This window comes from Stigmatopora argus, unplaced genomic scaffold (assembly GCF_051989625.1).
Source record: "Stigmatopora argus isolate UIUO_Sarg unplaced genomic scaffold, RoL_Sarg_1.0 HiC_scaffold_81, whole genome shotgun sequence".
Classification (NCBI taxonomy): domain Eukaryota; kingdom Metazoa; phylum Chordata; class Actinopteri; order Syngnathiformes; family Syngnathidae; genus Stigmatopora; species Stigmatopora argus.
In genome coordinates, this window is record NW_027520095.1 from 28290 (window position 1) to 37500 (window position 9211).

Consider the following 9211-nt stretch of genomic DNA (forward strand, 5'->3'; position numbering starts at 1 on the left):
GACGCAATTTACCCCAATTTGGGCACTTATTCTTGCCTAACATCCACCCAGAACCTCCCTGGAAGATTATTTTATAGAAAATGGTCAATATACATCTCCCCTCATATGAGACAAAAATTCAGGGTAAATGGACCAACCAGAACCGCTCAGGACCAGTTCCAACACAAGCACTCGTTGTCATAAAAGTGCCCATATAAGGCACATTGTTTGTGGCATAACTTTACTTCACAACCACCCTGGAAGATTATTTTATACAGAATGGTCAATATACATCTACCCTCATATGAGACAAAAATTCAGGGAAAATGGACCAACCAGAACCACCCAAGACCAGTTCCAAGACAACCACTATTTTTGACGCAATTTACCCCAATTTGGGCACTTATTCTTGCCTAACATCCACCCAGAACCTCCCTGGAAGATTATTTTATAGAAAATGGTCAATATACATCTCCCCTCATATGAGACAAAAATTCAGGGTAAATGGACCAACCAGAACCGCTCAGGACCAGTTCCAACACAAGCACTCGTTGTCATAAAAGTGCCCATATAAGGCACATTGTTTGTGGCATAACTTTACTTCACAACCACCCTGGAAGATTATTTTATACAGAATGGTCAATATACATCTACCCTCATATGAGACAAAAATTCAGGGAAAATGGACCAACCAGAACCACCCAAGACCAGTTCCAAGACAACCACTATTTTTGACGCAATTTACCCCAATTTGGGCACTTATTCTTGCCTAACATCCACCCAGAACCTCCCTGGAAGATTATTTTATAGAAAATGGTCAATATACATCTCCCCTCATATGAGACAAAAATTCAGGGTAAATGGACCAACCAGAACCGCTCAGGACCAGTTCCAACACAAGCACTCGTTGTCATAAAAGTGCCCATATAAGGCACATTGTTTGTGGCATAACTTTACTTCACAACCACCCTGGAAGATTATTTTATACAAAATGGTCAATATATGTCTACCCTCATATGAGACAAAAATTCAGGGAAAATGGACCAACCAGAACCACCCAAGACCAGTTCCAATGCAACCACTATTTTTAACGAAAATTACCCCAATTTGGGCACTTATTCTTGCCTAACATCCACCCAGAACCTCCCTGGAAGATGATTTTATAGAAAATGGTCAATATACATCTCCCCTCATATGAGACAAAAAATCAGGGTAAATGGACCAACCAGAACCGCTCAGGACCAGTTCCAACACAAGCACTCGTTGTCATAAAAGTGCCCAAATTAGGCACACTGTTTAAGGCATAACTTTACTTCACAACTACCCTGGAAGATTATTTTATACAGAATGGTCAATATACATCTACCCTCATATGAGACAAAAATTCAGGTTAAATGGACCAACCAGAACCACCCAAGACCAGTTCCAATGCAACCACTATTTTTGACGCAATTTACCCCAATTTGGACACTATTTATGGCTTAACATCCCCCCAGAACATCCCTGGAAGACTAATTTTATACAAAATTGTGAATTATACATCTACCCACAAATAAGACACCATTCCTGGGTAAATAGACCAACCAGAACCACTCAGGACCAGTTCCAATACAAGCACTCGTTGTCATAAAAGTGCCCATATTAGGTACATTGATTGTGGCATAACTTTACTTCACAATTACCCTGGAAGATTATTTTATACAGAATGGTCAATATACATCTACCCTCATATTGAGACAAAAATTCTGGTTAAATGGACCAACCAGAACCACCCAAGACCAGTTCCAAGACAACCACTATTTTTGACGCAATTTACCCCAATTTGGGCACTTATTCTTGCCTAACATCCACCCAGAACCTCCCTGGAAGATTATTTTATAGAAAATGGTCAATATACGTCTCCCCTCATATGAGACAAAAATTCAGGCTAAATGGACCAACCAGAACCGCTCAGGACCAGTTCCAATACAAGCACCCGTTGTCATAAAAGTGCCCAAATTAGGCACATTGTTTGTGGCATAACTTTACTTCACAACCACCCTGGAAGATTATTTTATACAGAATGGTCAATATACATCTACCCTCATATGAGACAAAAATTCAGGGAAAATGGACCAACCAGAACCACCCAAGACCAGTTCCAAGACAACCACTATTTTTGACGCAATTTACCCCAATTTGGGCACTTATTCTTGCCTAACATCCACCCAGAACCTCCCTGGAAGATTATTTTATACAGAATGGTCAATATACAACTACCCTCATATGAGACAAAAATTCAGGCTAAATGGACCAACCAGAACCGCTCAGGACCAGTTCCAATACAAGCACCCGTTGTCATAAAAGTGCCCAAATTAGGCACATTGTTTGTGGCATAACTTTACTTCACAACCACCCTGGAAGATTATTTTATACAGAATGGTCAATATACATCTACCCTCATATGAGACAAAAATTCAGGGAAAATGGACCAACCAGAACCACCCAAGACCAGTTCCAATGCAACCACTATTTTTAACGAAAATTACCCCAATTTGGACACTATTTCTTGCCTAACATCCCCCCAGAACCTCCCTGGAAGATTATTTTATAGAAAATGGTCAATATACATCTCCCCTCATATGAGACAAAAATTCAGGGTAAATGGACCAACCAGAACCGCTCAGGACCAGTTCCAACACAAGCACTCGTTGTCATAAAAGTGCCCAAATTAGGCACATTGTTTGTGGCATAACTTTACTTCACAACCACCCTGGAAGATTATTTTATACAGAATGGTCAATATACATCTACCCTCATATGAGACAAAAATTCAGGGAAAATGGACCAACCAGAACCACCCAAGACCAGTTCCAAGACAACCACTATTTTTGACGCAATTTACCCCAATTTGGGCACTATTTCTTGCCTAACATCCACCCAGAACCTCCCTGGAAGATTATTTTATAGAAAATGGTCAATATACATCTCCCCTCATATGAGACAAAAATTCAGGGTAAATGGACCAACCAGAACCACCCAGGACCAGTTCCAACACAAGCACTCGTTGTCATAAAAGTGCCCATATAAGGCACATTGTTTGTGGCATAACTTTACTTCACAACCACCCTGGAAGATTATTTTATACAGAATGGTCAATATACATCTCCCCTCATATGAGACAAAAATTCAGGTTAAATGGACCAACCAGAACCACCCAAGACCAGTTCCAATGCAACCACTATTCTTAACGAAAATTACCCCAATTTGGACACTATTTCTTGCCTAACATCCCCCCAGAACCTCCCTGGAAGACTAATTTTATACAAAATTGTCAATTATACATGCACCCACATTTTAGGCACTTTTTCCGGGGAAAATAACCCCCCCAGAACCGAACTGGGCTACTTTTTATACAAACCAGTACGCACTGGGACGCTATGGAATCCGCAGAACTCTGCCACACTGTGGACAAACTGTGGTACTGCGACCGTTTAAGCTCCCGTAAGCCTATGCACTTTTAGCGTTTAAAATTACCTTTCTGGCTGAAAAGAAAATCTTTTTACACACCCACTCTACTCTAATAAAGGTCCCCTTATTTTAGAAACTATTCCCGAGTGAAAATAAGCCCACAGAACGAAGTCGACATGCTTTTTATACATGCACGTTGGTCTATTACAGTCAACCAGCATTTGGGACACTCTTCCTGGGTAAACTTTTGCACCAGAACCTCCCTGGAGCATTTATTTTGATACCAAATCGTCAATAATACATGCACCCAGAATTTATGCACTTTTTCCGGTGAAAATAACCCACCAGAACCGAAATATCCTCCTTTTTTTATACAGACTTTGACGCACTGGGCCTCTATGTAACCTGAAAAACTCTGCCACACTGTGGACAAACTTTATTACTGCGACCGTTGAAAATCCCGTAAGCTTATGCACTTTTCCCGGTTAAAAACACCTTTTGGGCTGAAAAGAAACGCTTTTTACACACCCACTCTACTCTAATAAAGGTCCCCTTATTTTAGAAACTATTCCTGAGTGAAAATAAGCCCCCAGAACGAAGTCGACATGCTTTTTATACATGCACGTTGGTCTATTACAGTCAACCCGCATTTGGGACACTCTTCCTGGGTAAACTGGAGCGTTTATTTTGACACCAAATGGTGTATAATACATGCACCCAGAATTTATGCACTTTTTCAGGGTAAAATAACCCCCCAGAACCGAAATATCCTGCTTTTTATACAGAATTTGACGCACTGGGCCGCCGCTATGGAACCCGCAGAACTCTGCCACATTGTGGACAATTTTTTTTACTGCAATTAGGGTCAAATTGCCGGGTCAAAAGTGTCATTTCTTCGGGTAAATCACCCTCCTGGGCCCGGTTTTAATGTTTAAAAAGGTCCAGTATTTGTATTAAAGATATAATATTTGTATTTGATCGATGAGTGCTGATTTAAAACCAAATTTAATGCATTTTTGGCACTTTTGAGAATGGTCGTATGTCGTCGTATTTGGTCGCGCCGACGTTTATGGCTGTCTTTTACCCAGGAAAATAACTCCCAGTGCCCGGTAGTCATGTCTGATAAGCTCCAGTAAGCTCCAGTATTTGTATTCCATCAATAAATGCTGATTTTACCCCATTTTAGTGCATATTTGGGACTTTTGCGAATGGTCGTCGTACTTGGTCGCGCAGACGTTTATGGCTGTCTTTCCCCCGTGAAAATCATCCCCAGTTTCTGGTAGTCATGTCTGATCAGCTCCAGTATTTGTATTTAATCAACAAGTGCTGATTTTAGTTCATTTTGGCACTTTTGAGAATGGTCGCACGTCGTCGTATTTGGTCGCGCCGACGTTTATAGCTGTCTTTCCCCCCGGAAAATCACCCCCAGTGCCCGGTAGTCATGTCTGATCAGCCCCAGTAAGCTCCAGTAATTCTATTTCATCCATAAGTGCTGATTTTAACCCATTTTAGTGAATTTTTGGCCCTATGGCGAATGGTCGTCGCGCCGACGTTTATGGCTGTCTTTTCCCCAGGAAAATCACCCCCATTGCCCGGTAGTCATGTCAGATAAGCTCCAGTAATTGTATTTCATCAACTAGTGCTGATTTTAGTTCATTTTGGGCACTTTTGAGAATGGTCGTATGTCGTCGTATTTGGTCGTTCCGACTTTTATGGCTGTCTTTTCCCCAGGAAAATCACCCCCAGAGCCCGCTAGTCATGTCTGATAAGCTCCAGTAACTCTATTTCATCCATAAGTGCTGATTTTAGTTCATTTTAGGCACTTTTGAGAATGGTCGTATTTGGTCGCGCCGACGTTTATAGCTGTCTTTCCCCCCGGAAAATCACCCCCAGTGCCCGGTAGTCATGTCTGATCAGCTCCAGTAACTCTATTTCATCCATAAGTGCTGATTTTAGTTCATTTTAGGCACTTTTGAGAATGGTCGTATTTGGTCGCGCCGACGTTTATAGCTGTCTTTCCCCCTGGAAAATCACCCCCAGTGCCCGCTAGTCATGTCTGATCAGCTCCAGTAAGCTCCAGTAATTGTATTTCACCCATAAGTGCTGATTTTAACCCATTTTAGTGAATTTTTGGACCTTTGGCGAATGGTCGTCGTCGCGCAGACCTTTATAGCTGTCTCCCCCCCGGGAAAATCACCCCCAGTGCCCGATATTAATGTGTGAAAAGCTTCAGTATTTGTATTTCATCGTTTAAAAACGATCACTCCGCTTTTGGAACACTTTTCTAGGGAATATTAACCATTTTCCGCACCTTAAGAGAGTCAGATCTACTCCCGCCGACCTTTATAGCTGTCTCCCCCCCCGAGAAAATCACCCCCAGAGCCCGGTAGTCATGTCTGAAAAGCCCCAGTAACTTCCAGTAATTCTAATTAATCATTAAATGCTGTTTTTAAAACTATTTACTACGATTTTGGAACACTTTTTCTGGGCATTACCTTGCTCCTTTTCGCCGTCTTGCGGACAAACTTTGGTACTGCAATCGGGCTCAAATTGCCGGGTCAAAAGTGCCATTTCCTCGGGTAAATCAACCTCATGGGCCAAGTTTTAATGTTTAAAAAGGTCCAGTATTTGTATTAAAGATATAGTATTTGTATTTCATCAATGAGTGCTGATTTAAAACCCATTTTAGTTCATTTTGGGCACTTTTGAGAATGGTCGTATGTCGTCGTATTTGGTCGCGTGCCGACGTTTATGGCTGTCTTTACCCAGGGGAAATCACCCCCAGTGCCTGGTAGTCATGTCTGATAAGCTCCAGTAAGCTCCAGTATTTTTTATTTCATCCATAAGTGCTGATTTTAACCCATTTTAGTGAATTTTTGGGCCTTTGGCGAACGGTCGTCGCGCCGACGTTTATGGCTGTCTTTTACCCAGGAAAATCACCCCCAGAGCCCAGTAGTCATGTCTGATAAGCTCCAGTAACTCTATTTCATCCATAAGTGCTGATTTTATTTCATTTTAGGCACTTTTGAGAATGGTCGTATGTCGTCGTATTTGGTCGCGTGCCGACGTTTATGGCTGTCTTTCCCCCTGGAAAATCACCCCAAGAGCCTGGTAGTCATGTCTGATAAGCTCCAGTAAGCTCCAGTAATTCTATTTCATCCATAAGTGCTGATTTTAACCCATTTTAGTGAAATTTTGGCACTTTCGCCAATGGTCGTCGTCGTCGCGCCGACCTTTATAGCTGTCTCCCCCCCCCGGGAAAATCACCCTCAGTGCCCGATATTAATGTGTGGAAAAGCTCCAGTATTTGTATTTCATGGTTTAAAAACCATCACTACGCTTTTGGAAACACTTTTCTGCACATTTTAACCATTTCCCGGTACCTTAAGAGAGTCATAGTTACTCCCGCCGTTTACCCGGCCTGGTTGATGGACCTTGCTCCTTTTCGCCGTCTGGCGGACAAACTTCAGTACTGCATTCGGGTCAGGTGCGGTCGACATTTCTTGCCGGCTTTTCAAGCACTTTGCCTGGGTTGATTTAAAACATTTTGCCCTGTTTATTTTTAACAAGTTTACCCACGTTTTACAAATCTTCTGCGGGCTTTAGATGCACTATTCCTGGGTTGATTAAAAAAAAATTGCCCTTATTATTTTTAACAAGTTTACCCACGTTTTACAAATCTTCTGCGGGCTTTAGATGCACTATTCCTGGGTTGATTTTAAACATGTTGCCCTTTATTTTTAACAAGTTTACCCACGTTTTTCAAAACTTTGTGCAAGCTTTAGATGCACTATTCCTGGGTTGATTTAAAACATTTTGCCCTTTTTATTTTAACAAGTTTACCCACGTTTTACAACTCTTCTGCGGGCTTTAGATGCACTATTCCTGGGTTGATTTTAAACATTTTGCCCTTTTTATTTTTAACAAGTTTACCCACGTTTTACAACTCTTCTGCGGGCTTTAGATGCACTATTCCTGGGTTGATTTTAAACATTTTGCCCTTTTTATTTTTAACAAGTTTACCCACGTTTTTCAAAACTTTGTGCGGGCTTTAGATGCACTATTCCTGGGTTGATTTTAAACATTTTGGCCTTTTTATTTTAACAAGTTTACCCACGTTTTTCAAAACTTTGTGCAAGCTTTAGATGCACTATTCCTGGGTTGATTTTAAACATTTTGCCCTTTTTATTTTAACAAGTTTACCCACGTTTTACAAATCTTCTGCGGGCTTTAGATGCACTATTCCTGGGTTGATTTAAAACATTTTGGCCTGTTTATTTTTAACAACTTTACCCATGTTTTACAAAACTTTCTGCGGGCTTTTCAAACACTTTTCCTGGGTTGATTTTTAACATTTTGGCCTGTTTATTTTTAACAACTTTACCCACGTTTTTCAAAACTTTGTGCGGGCTTTAGATGCACTATTCCTGGGTTGATTTAAAACATGTTGCCCTTTATTTTTAACAAGTTTACCCATGTTTTACAAAACTTTAAGGGGGCTTTTCAAACACTTTTCCTGGGTTGATTTTAAACATTTTGGCCTGTTTATTTAAAACAACTTTACCCATGTTTTTCAAAACTTTAAGGGGGTTTTTCCAAACACTTTTCCTGGGTTGATTTTAAACATTATGCCCATTTTATTTTTAACAAGTTTACCCATGTTTTACAAAACTTTAAGGGGGCTTTAAGAACGCTATTCCTGGGTACAATTTAAACATTTTCATCAGTATTTTGCAAAACTTTTACCCTGCTTTTCAAACACTTTTCCTGGGTTGATTGTAAACATTTTGCCCTTTTTATTTTTAACAAGTTTACCCATACTTTTCAAAACTTTAAGGGGGCTTTTCAAACACTTTTCCTGGGTTGATTTTAAACATTTTGCCCATTTTATTTTTAACAACTTTACCCATGTTTTTCAAAACTTTAAGGGGGCTTTTCAAACACTTTTCCTGGGTTGATTTTTAACATTTTGGCCTGTTTATTTAAAACAACTTTACCCATGTTTTTCAAAACTTTAAGGGGGTTTTTCCAAACACTTTTCCTGGGTTGATTTAAAACATGTTGCCCTTTATTTTTAACAAGTTTACCCATGTTTTACAAAACTTTAAGGGGGCTTTTCAAACACTTTTCCTGGGTTGATTTTAAACATTTTGGCCTGTTTATTTAAAACAACTTTACCCATGTTTTTCAAAACTTTAAGGGGGCTTTTCAAACACTTTTCCTGGGTTGATTTTAAACATTATGCCCATTTTATTTTTAACAAGTTTACCCATGTTTTACAAAACTTTAAGGGGGCTTTAAGAACGCTATTCCTGGGTACAATTTAAACATTTTCATCAGTATTTTGCAAAACTTTTACCCTGCTTTTCAAACACTTTTCCTGGGTTGATTGTAAACATTTTGCCCTTTTTATTTTTAACAAGTTTACCCATACTTTTCAAAACTTTAAGGGGGCTTTTCAAACACTTTTCCTGGGTTGATTTTAAACATTTTGCCCATTTTATTTTTAACAACTTTACCCATGTTTTTCAAAACTTTAAGGGGGCTTTTCAAACACTTTTCCTGGGTTGATTTTTAACATTTTGGCCTGTTTATTTAAAACAACTTTACCCATGTTTTTCAAAACTTTAAGGGGGTTTTTCCAAACACTTTTCCTGGGTTGATTTTAAACATTATGCCCATTTTATTTTTAACAAGTTTACCCATGTTTTACAAAACTTTAAGGGGGCTTTAAGAACGCTATTCCTGGGTACAATTTAAACATTTTCATCAGTATTTTGCA